The 16905-nt window shown below is 41.1% G+C and overlaps 1 long non-coding RNA gene across 8 annotated transcripts in view; it reads left to right on the forward strand.

Moving 5' to 3' along the window:
- LOC138746752 (uncharacterized) overlaps positions 1-16905 on the forward strand; it is a 96274-nt gene that overhangs the window by 76539 nt on the left and 2830 nt on the right. The window lies entirely within an intron of this gene.

The raw sequence follows: 16905 nt of genomic DNA on the forward strand, positions 1-16905 counted from the left end.
ATCTGTACTATCACAGGGATATTCTACAGAAGGGCTCTAGCCAGAATATATGAAGCCTCGAGATTTTCCACGTTCATTCCCCAGGTTGTGTCCAGACCTGGCAACTATGAGGAACGTCAGACTCTATAACACAAAGGCCTGAAACATTATGAAGGTGTCAGTCCCCTCCAATCTCTCTTACACATCATAGCAGGGTGGTCAGCCCCATATATTCTTCACTGTACCTCATTATGGGTCCTAAAAGTGCAGGCTCAGCCCTCAGAGATGGACATTCCACAGTTGTCCATGTCTGCCTTCCTTACAGAAGATTCTGGTCACTGGGGGAGAATTTGAACCTTCTGTATTACTGGTTGACCAAGTACCTAACCAGAAGCAGGGGAGGACTTTGATTCAACAGCAAATTTGGACTGGATATCAGCGATGCCACTGGATGTTCATCTTCAGGCTCCTGTACCTCTTTCCCAATGGTAGCAGAGTGAAGAGGGTATGTCCTGGATGGTGGGGGTCCTTTAAGATAGAGGCACCACCTTTTGTAAATGTCTTTGATGGATTGGAGACTGATGCCTGTGTTGGCACTGGCTGTTCACCATGATGGAGTGAAGGAAGGTGAAGGTGAAAAAGTGCAAGGGAGCATGAACGTACCTGCAGCAAATGGGCAAATCATTGTCCCTTCTGAGCTAGTGGTACACCTCATTACACAGCATCACCACTGGAGTCACTCTGCAATCCTATCCCTGCTTCCTTTTGATTTGATTCCACAGCTACGCAGGAGTTTACAAATCCAGCTACATTAATGTCCACTCTCTGCAAACACACAGTTGCAATTTTCAATTTGTCCCTGGTTAATGGATCTGAATTAGTTTCCTGTGTGAAATAGGTTTTTACATTTTAAATTTACCAAAATTAAATTCACACCATTTCATTGGATGCAAGTCCCAAGCGTGGATTTATTCTTGCAGTAACAGGCACCTGCTTGCAGAATGTGTAGAAAGTCAGGATGACTCTCTCTTGATATAAGCATGAGAGTATCTGGTTTCCATGGTGTCTGTGATCATGCAGAATTTGTTCTTTCAGCTGACCAATAATTGAGCAGAACACGGAATAGCAGGGAGCGTGCAACATATTGAAAGGAACAATTAGGTTGGGGTTTGTACCGACGCTATGTGTCCATCTTGTTTCTGGTGAGTTGGCTCTGTAGATTAGCAGTCCTGCTAATCCCAGATTTCTCACAGGACTGGAGGATTATTCCTATACAACATCATTGTTCTCTTTTAGACCACCCTGGTTGTACCAGCTTTAACTCTACTTCAACATCATGAAAGGAGAAAATTTGTTCTCGAATCTAGAGAAGCTGGCCTTCAGGCTTCTGTACCTTCTGCCCGAAGGTAGCAGTGAGAAGAGATTGTGACCTGGGTGATGAGAGTTCTTGAGGAGGTGTCTTCAATGGATGGGAGGTCAGAGGCTGTGATGAACCTGGCTATATTTGGTACCTTCTGCGTTCCTGGGCACTTGAATTACCAAAGTAGGCTGTGATGCAACCAATCAGTATACTTTTCACTGTGCACCTGCAAATGTTTGATGTAGTATCTGATGACTTGCCAAATCTGTTTGAAGTCCTTAGGAAGTAGAGGCATGGGTATGCCTTCTTCGCTGTTGTCTTGATGTGCTGGCTCCAATAGAGGTCTTTTGAAATATGGACTCCCAGGAACTTGAACGTTGGAACTCTCTTCTCTGATCCATCATTGATGGGTGGTCCCTCATCTTACACATATCCAAGCCCACTGTAAGGCATCATGATTATCAACAAATTCCACAAGTGCCTCAGTTCAACTGGAAACCTCATCTATGCTGTTGTATCAATTCATTAAAAGTTCTGCTGGCCATGGCCTAACTTGCTTAATTCACCCCACTCCCCTGTGTCACCTCCTCCCTCACCATCATTCGAGGCCCCATGCAGTCCTTCCAAATGAAGCAACACTTCACTTGTGAACCTGCAGGGGTCATCTACTACATCTGGTGCTTGCTCCTGTTGTGGTCTCCTCTACACTGGGAGACTGAATGCAGACTGGGAGATCATTTCATTGACCTGAAATGTCCATTTTTCCTTTACTTCCTATGGATGTTGCGTGACCTGTTGAGTTTTTCCAGCACATTTGTGTATTGACAAACTCTTCCCCTGCCTTTCCCTTCCCTATTGCTTTGATGTCTCCAACTGTTACATCACCCCATTACTCCTGGTCCCTTGGTCAGCTCTGGTTTTAATTGCTCCACTGTTGGCTCTTGTGTATTGGAACATCCTCCCTACACCTCTCAGGGTCTCTACTCTTCCTTCCCCTTCGGGAAGGCCATTAACAGCCATGTCTTTGTACCTGATCTAATGTCTCTTTCAGTGGGTTAGTGTCAAAAGTATTTTGATAAGACTCCACGGATGTCTTGGAATGGTTTCTAAATGTGAATGTTCTTCTCATTTGGCTTGCTGGGTTATATCAGCATCTTCTGGAGATATTGGTCTGCCTCCATTTCATTGCTCTTTAATTACTTGTTGCCTGCACAAATAAATTGTCAATTTCAAAATCAAGGTACAGGAGGAAGATGCCATGCACAAAAAAAACCCTCCAAATGTGTTTTACTTATTCTGTCTAGAAAAGGTACACAAGTTGGCACTAGTCCAGCACCTCTGTCAAGACGAGATACTGAAGCAAAAGGGAGCCCTTCAGAGACCTGGAGTATCCATCCATAATGGTCACGAGTTTATTGTCAAACACACAGCACATCTGCACCAAAATTTTACTTGCTGCAGCCGAGCTGGTACTTATACAGAAAAACTCGAATAGTAAATTAATTGAGGCAATAAATATATAAGATAGATGATAAATATTCACAGTAATTTTAATAGTGCAGAGAGTCCACGATGAGTAGACCAAGGGGAACATCAAGAGCCTGATAACTGTTGGAAAGAAACTTTTCTTCAATATCAGGTTTATTGTCATGTGTGCATGAAATGAGCTATTTTAAGGCAGCTGTATTGTGTAGAATAAGGTGCAAAAATTACAACTTTGTAAATATATGATTTTAAATAAATAACTAAAGCAAATAGCAAACAAAAAGGCGAGGTAGGCACCATTGGTTCATTGTCCATTCAGAAATCTGATGAGAAGGGGGAAGAAGTTGTTTTCTCATATTGAGTACGTGCCATTTGACTCCTGTACCTCCTTCTTAATGGAAGCAGTAAGAAAAGGGTCCTTGATAATAGAGGCTGCTTTCTTGAAGAATCACATCTTAAAGATGTCCTTAATAGAATGAGGACTAATGTCCATGTTGGTGCTGGCCGAGTTCACAACCCTCTGCAGCCTGTTCCTGTCCTGTGCATTGGCAGTGATTCAACCAGTCAGAATGCTCTCCATAGTCCACCCGTAGAAATTTGCAAGAGTCTTTGGTGACGGACCGAACCTTCTCAAACTCCTCATGAAATAGAGCCATTGGTGAGCCTTCTTCATAATTACATTTGAAGTTTCTTTCTCTCTCCATTGCTGACCTCTCGATGAGGACTGGTTTGTGCTCTCCTGGTTTCCTCTTCCTTGTCCAGAATCAGTTCTTTAGTTTTACTGATATTGACCTTGAACCTAAAGGTGCTAGTTTTAAAGCTTCTGTACCTTTTGCCCGAAGGGAGCATGGAGAAGTCGTTTTGACCAGGGTGAAGGGGATCCTTTATGATGTTGGCTGTCTTCTTGAGGCAGTGCCTCATGTAAATGTCTGCAGTGGATGGATGGGCCTGTGATGGGCCTGGCTATATTTGCTACTTTCTGCATTCCTGGACACTTGAGTTACCAAACAAGGGTGTGATGCCATTAGTCAGCATATTTTCCAAATGTACCTGTAGATATTTGATAGAGTATCCAATGACATGCCAAATCTCCTCACTCCATCGAAAATAAAGTAATTAGTTTGCCTTCTTTACAAATGGCTCAATGTACTATCTCCAGGAAAGGTTTTCAGAGATATTGATTCCCAGGAACTTGAAGTTTCAAGATTCAAGATTTCTTTATTGTCATGTAATAGCACAAAACTAATGTTACACAAAATTGCCTTCTGACTTTTGTAAGCAGACAAAGAGTCGCATTAGCATCGTCTGGTGCCCATTATAGTAAGAGAGAAAGAGAAGCAAAAGTGATTCCCTTCAGAGTCACCAAGTGCCCATGACTTTACCTCCAGTGCTCCTGCAGCTTCTGCAACCACAGAGACTCCTGTCCAATTCATCAGTGATAAAACTCTGGACCCAAATCTCTGACACAATCAGGAAGCCTTCAGTGCCAGAGGCCCTTTGGGAATCCTTCGTAGCCTCAGAAGCTCGATTCCTAGCTCTGATATCTGGTTCCCATGAGCCAGTCTCCCACAGCCCGTGCGGGTCCCCCGTCCACAAGTTGCCTGCAGCCTAGGTGAGTCCATCATTGACATTGTCACTGCCCTGTGAGTCATCTCCTCTGCTTCCCCTTCCCAACAGGGAATGTCCTCTCCATTTCCAGTGCCCTTCATCAGTCTGCAGTTCCCCCGGAGTCTGTAATGCCTTGTGGCCACTGCCAAGCACAGGTGCTGCCATCTTGGGTACAGACCCAAGGTTGCAGGATTTTACACATGAACACCGTTGGCTCCACTAACAGGCTGTTTAAAGTCTGTTTGAAGCTGCCGGCATGAGGACTGAGTAGTTGACCCCTTCAGAGCAGCGCTCCCTGTTTTCCTGGGTCTGCATGTGTGATGCGCTATCGAACAGAAAAGCAGACAAAAAACATACAGTCTGTTCAACAGGCTTTATTCCACACAAACTACCACAGAGCTGGCTGTGAGAATAGCTGTGCTAGTTCTGAGACTGATCTCGAGGGGCCGGATGTACCTTATATCACGGAGGATGATTGGCAGCTGACTGGGTGGGGCTTGGTCCATTCAGGTTGGCTGATTGACAGCCGGCCAGATTGTTGCCTTGTCCTCCAGGTCTCTTCGTGCAGGTATACAGGTTGCCCCCTGCAGTCAGCTAGTGGTGTATCACCACAGCATGAACAGCAGCACTGCTGCCATGTTTTTTGTTCGGACTCTCTCCACCTCCTTCTCATCAATTCAAACCTGCCTTTCCTTTTGAAAACCAATCATCAGCTCCTTGGTTTTTTAACATTTTTTAATTTATTTTTAAAAATTTAAACATACACCACAGTAACAGACCCTTTCGCCTCAAAAGCCTATACCATCCAATTACCCTACAACCCCTAGTATGTTTCGAAATGGAGTCCACCCAGGGAAAACCCATGCAGACACCCAGGGAGAAGATACAAACTCCTTACAGACAGTGTGGGATTGAACCCTGAACCCGATCACTAACGCTCTAACAGCTTTGTGCTAACATTTACACCAACCATGCTGCCAAATTGAGAGTAAGATAGTTGTTCTGGCACCACCCAACCAGCCTCTCGATCATCAATCTGTCACCATTTCCTGACTTTGGGCCACCACCACCTCCTCCTTAGCCACGTGGCCTCCTGGCTGGACCAGCGGTGGACCCAAGTTCCACGCATGTAAGTCACCCTCCTCAGACCATGGTTTGGAACCCCGATGTGATGAAAAAGCTATCAACACCCGAGGCCTTTGGAAGCCCTGCTTGCTCTCAGCATTCCCTTGAACACCGGTCCTGATACGTGGTTCCCTCAATCTGGCCATCAGCAGCCCATGGCCTGGTGTGAGTCCTTTGGCCACTGAGCCCCTCACTGTTCTGCTGCTGTGGTCTCCTACCCTGTGGGGGTCATTCCTAAGGTTGGGGTTGTCAAGCATGGATCCCTCCATCTTGGCCAATGCTTCAATCCAGGAAACAACATATTCTCATTGATAGTTTTGAGATAGTGAATTGAAATAATACCAGAAAATTTGGATGGCATGGTTAGCGGAATGCTGTTCCAATGCCAGTGATCGGGACCGGGGTTCGAATCTAATGCTGTCTGTAAGGAGTTTGTATGTTCTCCCCATGTCTCTGTTGATTTCCACTGAGTGCTCCAGATTGCTCCCACTCTTCAAAACATACGAGGGTAATTGGGCAACACAGGCTCACAGGCTCGTGGGCCAAACGGGCCTCTTACTGTGATCTATTTACATTTTAAATTTAAAACATTAGAATGGCTGGTGGAATTGATAAAGAATGACCCCAGAGGCAAAGTCTGAAACATTCAGGATTAACTACTTCCTGTGTGTTGTATTTGTTATATTGTAAGGTAATATTGAAAGTTGTAGGTCACAACCTTGGGATGCAATTTCCGTCAGAAAATAATTGATTTTGCAGATGTCATTGCATGCGCCAAACAAAGCAGGGAATTCTACACACATTCGGGTGAATTGCAAAATTTACCTGATAGCTGAGACTACAACAAAACTGAGTAGAAGCAGCTCAAACAATGCTCCAAGTGTCCCAGTGTTTGATTTGCTTTTCCACTCAATTTAGTGTCATCAGCAACTTTAAACTTGCTGCCTTCCAAATCATTGCTGTACATTGTCAACAGTTGGCAGACCCAGCATCAAAGGGAGGCACTGAGCTGTGGTAATGGCAGCACTGCTGCTGGTGCAGTCCCATGGAGAGCAGGTAGCGGAGACACAGCACTCTAGCAGGGTCCAACCACCCAGTCTGACTGTCGTCAGCTCTGTACAGGCTTTAAACGGACTGTAAATGGAGTTAAAAATCCCGTGACCACAGGGTCTGTGCCCAAGATGGTAGTGCCTATGAATGGCAGCAGCCATGACTCTAGGAAGGCAGAGGAGTGGCACAGGACACCAGAAAATGGGGAAAGCACCCCTCAGTCTGAGAAAGAGAAGCAGGGGAGATGATCCATGGGACAGTGACTACAGGCGGGCTATTGGTGAGGCGAGGAACCCACGGAGGCTGCAGACTGCAGCCAAATGCAGTCGAGGGATTCACCCCAGGCTGTGGAGTGCTAGAGACTGGCTCGAGGCTAATTGAAGGGCTACCAGGTATCAGAACTGGGATGCAAGAGGGTGGTGAGGGTGCTGAAACTTTCCTGATGGTACCAGAGGTTTGGATCTGGAGCTCGGGTTGCCGATAATTTGGTCTGGATTCTGTGTGGCTGGAAAGACTACGGGAGCACTGGAAGTTAATCCATGGACATTTCATAACTTTGGGGGGTGGGAACTCTCTTTTACTTCTCTTTCTCTGACTGTAAGAGGCGCTTCAGGAAAAAAGCAGATTCTGTTTAATATTGCACTGCTTTTATTCCAATGCAATAATATTTGCATGATTTCCAGAAAACAAACATGTGGCAATGAGACTAATTCCTAAATAAAATGCCTGATTGCAATTAACACCCAGATTACTGCAGAGGGATTCTAAAACTGGCAAAGTCTGTTAATAATCTTCAACAAAACGACAAACTAATAAGGTATCTTGATCCTGGGAACTATTATATACTGATTCTATGTCAACATGTGGCCAAATGAGGGTGAAAAGGAAGAGCAGACACTGGAGCTTCTTCACGTTCTTGCTTCTGGTGGAAATGACAGTAAAACAGTTTTTATTTAAAGAAAACGAACTTGTAATTTTATACCTCACATGTCACAGAAACAGAGTAAAGCAAGATGTTTGCGAAACATTTTAGCCAGAGAAACAGAACTTGCGCAGCCTTGCCTTTAAAAAATACCGTATAAATACTAATCTGAATTGCTGAAGTGAATGGATGGTACTTGAAGCATCTAGTAAAACAAATTGATTTTGCTGCAGTTAGTTTTCATTTGAGATGGGCCTGTAATAACTTGTGAGCTTAATGTACAATAAAAGGCCATTGTGTGTATTGTGATGTGGCAGGAGAATTTTGAGAGTCCTTGAGCAAAATGGTCTCAGCAAATTCAACAGAATAAGTTTCTTTAGGTAAATCTTGCTCTATTGTTTGAAAGAAGTTAAAATAAAACATTTCCTGGGGTGAACTCTGATACTCAGATTATAATTTTTGTATTTATTACATGGCAATAAAGGAACCTTGGGTGGATTGGCATGTGGATTGGGTCTTTATTCTTTGGAGCGTAGAAGGTTGAGAGGGGATTTGATAGAAGTATTTAAGATTATGAAAGGGATAGACAGAGTGGATGTGGATAGACTATTTCCGTTAAGAGGAGGAAAGATTAAAACAAGAGGACATGAGTTAAGAATTAAGGGGCAGAGGTTTAGAGGTAACATGAGGGGGAACTTCTTGACTCAGAGAGTGGTAGCTGTGTGGAATCATCTTCCGGGAGAAATAGTGGCGGCGGAGTCAATTGTATTATTTAAGAAAAGGTTGGACAGGTATATGGATGAGAAGAAGATGGAGGGTTATGGGCATTGTGCAGGGAGGTGGGACTAGAAAGGGGTGTTTGGTTCGGTGCGGACTAGAAGGGCCTAATGGCCTGTTTCCGTGCTGTAATTGTTATGTTATGTTATGTGTTTAAGTGGCATTTTAACCCATCAGACTTGAGGAACCACCCATTTCTGTCAGTCACTGGTCAGAGGTGAAGAAGATCATCTCAGACGCAACCCCTCGAGGCCACTGCTGAGCGAGCATAGTTACCACCAACTTTGGCACAGAAACTGCAAGATTTTAATTGAAAACACCACTGGCTCCTTTAACAGGCTGTTTGAAGCCTATATGGAGCTGTCGCCATTTGGACCAGGTGGTTGGACCCAGCGGAGGAGTGCTGTGTCTCCGCTCCCTGCTCTCTCCAGGTCTGCACTTGTGGTAGCAGGGCCTTGTGTTTTTTTGAGAATGTCGTTGTAATGTTTGGACAGGTACATAGATAGGAAATGTTTGTGGACCAACACAAGCAAATAGAACCTTCTCAGGTGGGGAACTTAATGAGCAGACTCAATTTGGGCCGAAGAGCCTGTTTCTATGTGTATAACTCTCTAAAATGCTCCAAGCAATGTCAGGCAGTGTCTGCAGTGAGATAAACAGTCAGGTCAGTCACTGCAGCCAGAAAAGTAAGGCAACAAATACGGCTCAAGTTGCAGAGATGGTGAAGGGTGAGGTGGAGACTGAAGTTGTTCAGGTGCTATGTAAGCGAGGGAAATTGTTGCTTGTTGCTCGTTGCTTATCAGTAAATAGAGAGAAATGAATGTGGAGAGAAGAGATTTGCTGGATTTGCGAGATCCATTTGGAAGTTTGATGGAAAGGAGGTTGTCGGAAATGCTCATCCAATCAGATTGCATCTCCAGAGCTAAGAAAGTCTGAATGAATGGTACAAGTGGATGATCTTATCATAGAACTGGCCACTCAAAACAACAGGCTATTTATCCAACATTGATTAACTCAGCATTGAGTTCCAAAGCCTGCAATGTGCTGAGATGGGGCACTGTTCCCCAAGGATTGTTGGGAATAGTGTCAGGAGTCATAAACAGAAAGGACAGACTAGGGGTGAGGTGGAGAATTAAAAATTAATTGTCATGAACAAGTCATGAAATTTGTTGGTTTGCAGCAGCGTCGTAGTCCAAGCGTTTTTATTTACCAATAAATAAAAATAATGCACGAAAAGTCAAAGTGAGGCAGTGTCTTTGGTTCATTGATCATTCAGGAATCTAATGGCAGTGGGGAAGAAGCTGTCCCTGTGACGCAGAGTGCTCATCATTTGGCTCCTGTACCTTTTCCCAATGGTAGCAGTGTGAAGAGAGCATGGCCTAGGTGGTGGGGGTCCTTGAGGATAGAGGCTGCTTTCCGAAGACATCGCCTCTTGCAGACATCCTCGATGGAGTGAAGTCTGGTGCCTGTGATGTCTCAGATCAAGTTACAACTCTCTGGAGTTTTTTCTTGTCCTGAGCTTTGGTACCTCTGACCTAGGCAGTGATGCAACTGGCCAAAATGCTCTGAATGTGAGAAGTGATCAACCATGGAACCTTCAGGACAGAGCCACAGATGGATGTGGTCTGCAGGGAGGTTACGTGATTTGTGTTTGGTTTCTCCAATGCACTGTGAACATCAAAGGCAGTACACTAACTCAGAACCATGACAAGTGAACTACGACTGTTGAGTTCCTGAAGAGGACAGAAGAATGAAGGCAAAGGCCAGGAGTTGCAGTTTCTGTGGTTACGTTACAAGGTGGGATGGTGGAGATGGCTGGTCCAGTGGGTAGCAGAGGAAATGGTCTTTTCAAATGCTACAAAAGAGAAGGGAGGTGGTGAATTGTACCTGCTATTGGAATCTTACTGAAGATGGCAGAAATTGAAGAGAGCATGTCTGTTGAACATGCGGGGTGGAAAGCATGGACAAGGAAAAACTTATTTTTATTCTAGGTTGGAGGAGAAGTGCAGAAATAGATCACAGATAGTTACCGTCTCCCATAACTTGGGTGTTAAATGTGAGGAAAAAACAGGTAGTGATTTCTTCAAGTGAAACTGTCCTAATTTAGACATTTCTTTGGAGACCCCTAACTATGGTGCCTGTTTAGTGTACCAAACATGGGGGAACCTAATTTAATTTTTCTTTAAAGATTTAGCACAGTAACATGTGCTTCCCACCTAAAGTCTTAAAGATTCCTTTTTATTGTCACATTATAATACATAACAAATGTAATTTACATGATATGCTTCACCTTTTGACTGTTGTAAGGCAAAGAGATGCCATGAGCATTGCCTGCCGCCCTTAACAATGGGAGTAAGAAGTCCCTTCAGAGACACTGAGTCTGTGGATTCGCCTCCAGTGCTCCCACAGGCTCTGCAGTCGCACAGATTCCTGTTCACATCAACAGCAATCCGAGCTCCAGATCCAAACTCCGATACCATCAGGAAACCTTTTGGGTCTGAGCTTCTTCAGGAGTCCTTCTTGCCCTCAGCATCCTCTTGAATCCCGGTTCCAATATCCACAAGCCAGTGCCACCCAAATACACCAATGTGACCAATTAAGCATAGAATTTGTTTTTTTTTTGCCTAGTTCCACTGAACTGCACCCAGTCCGTAGCCCTCCACTCTCCTCCCATCCATGTACCTGTCAAAATTCTTCTTAAAAGTTAAAATTGAGCCTGCATTCGCCACCTCAGCTGGAAGCTTGTTCCAAAGTTCAACCACTCTCTGTTTTAAGAAGTTCCCCCTAAACTCTTCCCCATTCACTCTTAATCTATCTTCAATGCAAAACGCCACCCTACATTTACTCTGTCTATCCCCCTCATCATTTTAAATACCTCAATCAAATCTCCCCTCATTCTTCTACACTCCAGGGAATAAAGTCCTAACCTGTTTAACCTTTCTCTGGAACAGAGTTCCTGAAGTCCAGGCAACATCCTAGTAAATCTTCTCTGCACTCTTTCTATTTTCTTGATATTTTTCCTGTAATTAGGTGACCAAAAGTGCACACAATACTCCAAGTTTGGCCTACTAAACCCACACATCTTTGGAACTTAGGTTGAAACTGGAGCACCTGGAGGAAACATGTGGTCACAGGGTGAACGTACAAACTCCTTACAGACAGAGCGGATTCGAACCCTGATCACTGGTGCTGTAGTAGTGTTGCGCTAACTGCTACACTAACCATGGTGCCCTTTTTCTGCCCTTTAGGGCATTGATGAAGGAAGCAGTGAACAACTTGGAGAAATATCAAGCTTCTGAGCTCGTCTACATTAATAACCTGAATGCCATCTCCAACCTTCCCACAGATACTGCTTTCCTGGTTAAACAGCCCCAGCATTTCCTGTTTCTCATGACGCCAATTGTGCATCCACAAATGACAGTAAATGAAGTAGGGTTCTCCAGGCACAGGCAAATGAAGCCTATTTGTAAAAATATTTAAAATTTAGCATTTAACCAAACAGGCAAAAGAAATAAATAGAAAACTTCTGGAAACCATGGAAAATGACAAAGTAAAACATTTGGAACATTTAAAGAGAAATGTATGACAATGTTCCAATTGACAACATTAGTACAAAACATATTCAATTAACCTTTGTAATATATCCTAATCTATTTAAATTAAATGTGTGAGCAAAGATAGTAAAACAGTGCATGGGTGAATATTATCTGATTATGTTCATAGTTCTTTTACGAAATACTGCGATGAATAATTTTGACTCAAAAATAGATCAAGGAAATCAAATTAATTTATCACTTTCTTTATCTGAGTATCGTGGAACATGGAGAAACTTTTAGAAAGGCAGCATTTTGTACATGCAAGCAACAGAGCTGGTGGTGGAACTCAGTGAATTAGGGCAGCATCCATGCAATTGGTAGTCGATGTTTCAGATCGAAACCCTGCTTCAGGACTGGAAACGGAGAGGAAAGATGGTTGGTGTTGAAGTGTACATACAAGATCCAATCTGTGTCAGTGGTTCCAGTTCAATTTACACCCTAAAGTCTCTGGTGGATTGACACCTGCAGTATTTTGCCAACTCAGCCAAGAATGGCCGGCAATGACTTCTCCAGTGAGTTGTCAGAGTCCGTAAATGACATCAGGTGAAAGACTGAAGATGAACAACCAATGCTACAAAAACACCGTCTGTCATCAGATTTCTGAATGGACCAAATGGAGAGGGGAGATGTGGTTGTCCGACAAGGGATAAAGGGCAACTCAGGAGGGGAAGGGGAGATTGGGGATAAAGAAGATAGAAATAGGAGAATAAGGAAAATGTTGGATGTTGTAGGAATGTTGTCTGGTAAAGAGTTGAAAATAAGAAAACAGAAATGGAAAAGGAGGAAAGGTAATGATGGAAAAACGGAAAGAGAAGATAAACAAAATATAAAATGGCTACGCTGAACTATATGACTCTAAATATTAATGGAATACATAACCAAATTAAAAGGAAGAAACTACTAAATTTACTGAAAAAGGAAAAAATAGATATAGCATTTGTCCAAGAAACACATTTAACTGAATTGGAGCACAAGAAATTAAAGAGAGATTGGGTAGGACATGTAACAGCAGCATCGTATAATTCAAAAGCAAGAGGAGTGGCTATATTAATTAGCAAAAATGTGCCATTTAAAATAGAAGAGGAAATAATAGATCCAGCAGGGAGATATGTTATGATAAAATGTCAGATATATTCAGAGCTTTGGAATCTACTTAATATATATTCACCTAACGAAGAAGATCAAAAGTTTATGCAAGATATCTTTTTGAAGGTAGCTAATACGCAAGGGAACATACTAATAGGAGGGGATTTCAATCTGAATTTGGATCCAAATATGGATAAAACGGGGAAAAAAATTAACAGGAAGAACAAAGTAACCAAATTTATAATTAAATCAATGCAAGAAATGAAACTTGTGGACATATGGAGGAAACAAAACCCAAAAGAAAAGGAATACTCATACTACTCGACTAGACATAAAACATACTCAAGGATAGACCTATTCCTGTTATCAGCCCACATACAAGGGAGAGTTAGGAAAACGGAATATAAAGCTAGACTATTATCGGACCACTCACCCCTGTTATTGGCAATAGAGCTAGAAGACATCCCTCCAAGAATGTATAGATGGAGATTAAACCCCATGCTACTTAAAAGACAGGATTTTAGAGAATTTATTGAAAAACAATTAAAAATGTACTTTGAAGTAAATACGGAATCAGTGGAAGATAAGTTTATACTATGGGACGCAATGAAAGCATTCATTAGAGGGCAAATAATAAGTTATGCAACCAAGATGAAGAAGGACTATAATCAGGAAACAGAGCAGTTGGAAAGGGAAATAATAAACATAGAAAAAAAATTAGCAATAAAGGAAGATACAACCAAAAGAAGAGAATTGGCGGATAAAAAAATAAAATATGAAACATTACAAACATATAAGGTGGAGAAGAATATAATGAAGACAAAACAGAAATATTATGAACTAGGGGAAAAAACACACAAAATCCTAGCATGGCAGCTTAAGACAGAGCAAACTAAGAAAATGGTATTGGCAACAAGGAAAAAAGACAAACAAATTACATATAATCCAAAAGAAATTAAGGAAAACTTCAGAGAATTCTATGAACAATTATACCGAACCGAAAACGAAGGGAAAGAAGGGAAAATAGATGAATTTTTGACTAAAATTGAACTACCAAAACTACAAATAGAGGAACAAAATAAATTAACAGAACCATTTGGAACAGTAGAAATACAAGAGATAATAAAAAATTTACCAAATAATAAGACACCAGGAGAGGATGGACTCCCAATAGAATTCTACAAAACATTTAAAGACCTAATAATACCGCCCCTCCTGGATGTAATCAACCAGATTGATGAGACACAAAACTTACCAGATTCATGTAAAACAGCAATAATTACAGTGATACTAAAACAAGGGAAAGATCCACTCTCACCAGCGTCATATAGACCAATATCTTTGCTAAACACAGATTATAAGATAATAGCTAAACTATTAGCGAACAGATTAGCAGAACAGGTACCGAAAATGGTAAATTTAGACCAAACTGGATTTATCAAAAAAAGACGCACAACAGACAATATTTGTAAATTTATTAACTTAATTCATGCAGTAGAAGGAAATAAAGCACCGGCAGTAGCAGTTGCTTTAGACGCAGAGAAGGCCTTCGACAGAGTAGAATGGAATTACTTGTTCAAAGTATTGCAAAAATTCAGTTTACCGGAGAAGTATATTAATTGGATTAAAGCATTATATAAGGGACCGTTAGCGAAAGTGACAGTAAATGGACATGTATCAAAGCAATTTAACTTAAGCAGGTCAACGCGGCAGGGATGCCCACTATCACCATTATTGTTTGCGCTAGCTATAGAACCACTAGCAGAATCGATAAGAAGAGATAATAATATAAAAGGAATAAAAATAAAAGACAGGGAATATAAAATCAGTCTGTTTGCGGATGATGTGATAGTGTACTTAACAGAACCAGAACTATCAATAAAAGAACTATATAAGAAATTGAAGGAATATGGAGAAGTGTCGGGATACAAGATAAACGTAAATAAAAGTGAAGCAATGCCTATGAATAACGCGGATTTCTCAAAATTTAAGGAGGAATCCCCATTCAGATGGCAAACGCAGGCAATAAGATACCTAGGTGTGCAAATAAACAAAAATCTAGGCCAATTATATAAACTCAATTACAATCCACTAATGAAAAAATTACAGGACGATTTAGAGCATTGGAAAGAGCTACCACTAACACTGATAGGAAGGATAAACTGTATTAAAATGAACATTTTTCCAAGGATACTATACTTATTTCAGGCATTGCCAATACAACTGACAGAAAAATTCTTCAAAGAGTTAAAGAAAATAACAAGGAGATTTTTATGGAGAGGGGGGAAACCGAGGATAGCACTAGACAAATTAACAGAATGGTATAAACAAGGAGGCTTACAATTGCCAAACTTCAAAAATTATTATAGAGCCGCACAATTAAGGTACCTATCAGATTTTTATCAAACAAGGGAAAAACCAGACTGGACGAGACTAGAATTAGATAAAATAGGGGAAAAGATACCTGAACACATATTATATAAATGGGACGAAAAATTGGTACAACATAGAACTTCTCCAGTATTACACCATCTCCTCAATATATGGAAGAAGATTCATGTAGAAAGAAATAAAATAAATTACCAAATACCAAAACTAATATTGACGCAAAATAAGCTACTCCCTTTTACAATAGACAACCTTGCCTTTAGAAAATGGGAAAAAAAAGGGATTAAAAGAATAGAAAATTGTTTTTCAGGAAGTAGATTCTTATCCTTTGAACAAATGAGAGATAAGTACAATATAACGGGAGATACAGCGCTGGCATATTACCAACTGAGATCCTACTTGAAAGATAAATTAGGAAGCAACTTGAGTTTACCAGAGGGAAGTAACCTTGAATATGTGATTACAGATACAATGTTAATCAAAAGATTTATAAAAAATATGTATATTAAACTGCAAGAAAAGGAAAATGAGGAAACAAATGGTAAAACTAAACAAAAATGGGAACAAGATTTAAATATAAAGATAAAAAAGGAAACATGGGAGAAGTTATGCTCTGGAACGATGAGAAATACAATAAATACGAGGCTGCGTATGATACAATATAATTGGTTACACAGACTATACATTACACCGCAAAAGTTAAATAAATGGGACCCAACAGTATCTGATAGATGTTTTCGATGTAAAAAAGAAAGGGGAACAACAATTCATGCAATCTGGACATGTGAGAGAGTAGAAAAATTTTGGGATGATCTCAATCAGATATTAAATAAAATAACAGAAAACAATATACCAAAGAATCCAGAGATCTTTCTCCTAAGTAACATAAAAAATAAAGAATTTGGAATTGACTTGGAGGATGCACAAAAAAGATTTGTTAAGATAGCCCTAGCTGTAGCAAAAAAATGTATTATGTCAACCTGGAAATTGGAAGATAATTTGAAAATACAACAATGGTATATAGAAATGAATAAATGTATTCCATTAGAAAAAATAACATATAGTTTAAGAAATAATATTGAAATATTCGAACAAGTATGGGAGCCTTACATTAAATACAATAGCGAAAACCTACCGGGAACAAACATTACCTAAGTTGATGGAAGGAGAAGAGAAGAAAAGAATGGACTCAGTAGAATTTCTGGTGTATTTTTGTTGAATGACAACATTGTCTAACTGAATTAATGCAACCTAGATTGTATAACTAAAATGGATGAGAGGGGGGGGGGGATGGGGGGGTGGCTTGGGAGGAGGGAGGGGGGAGGGAGAAAAAGTCACTGTAAATGTGTGGAAAAGAAAAAGTGTATATCATGGCTATTGTGATTTATGGTGTGAAAAATAAAAAATTTAAAAAAAAAAAAAAGATTTCTGAATGGACAATGAACCACAGACACCACCTCACTTTCCCTTCTTTGCACTAATTTCTTTCTTTCTTTAAACTGTAATTTATAGCAATATCTGCAGCAGGG

This window comes from Narcine bancroftii, chromosome 12 (genome assembly GCF_036971445.1).
Source record: "Narcine bancroftii isolate sNarBan1 chromosome 12, sNarBan1.hap1, whole genome shotgun sequence".
NCBI lineage: Eukaryota > Metazoa > Chordata > Chondrichthyes > Torpediniformes > Narcinidae > Narcine > Narcine bancroftii.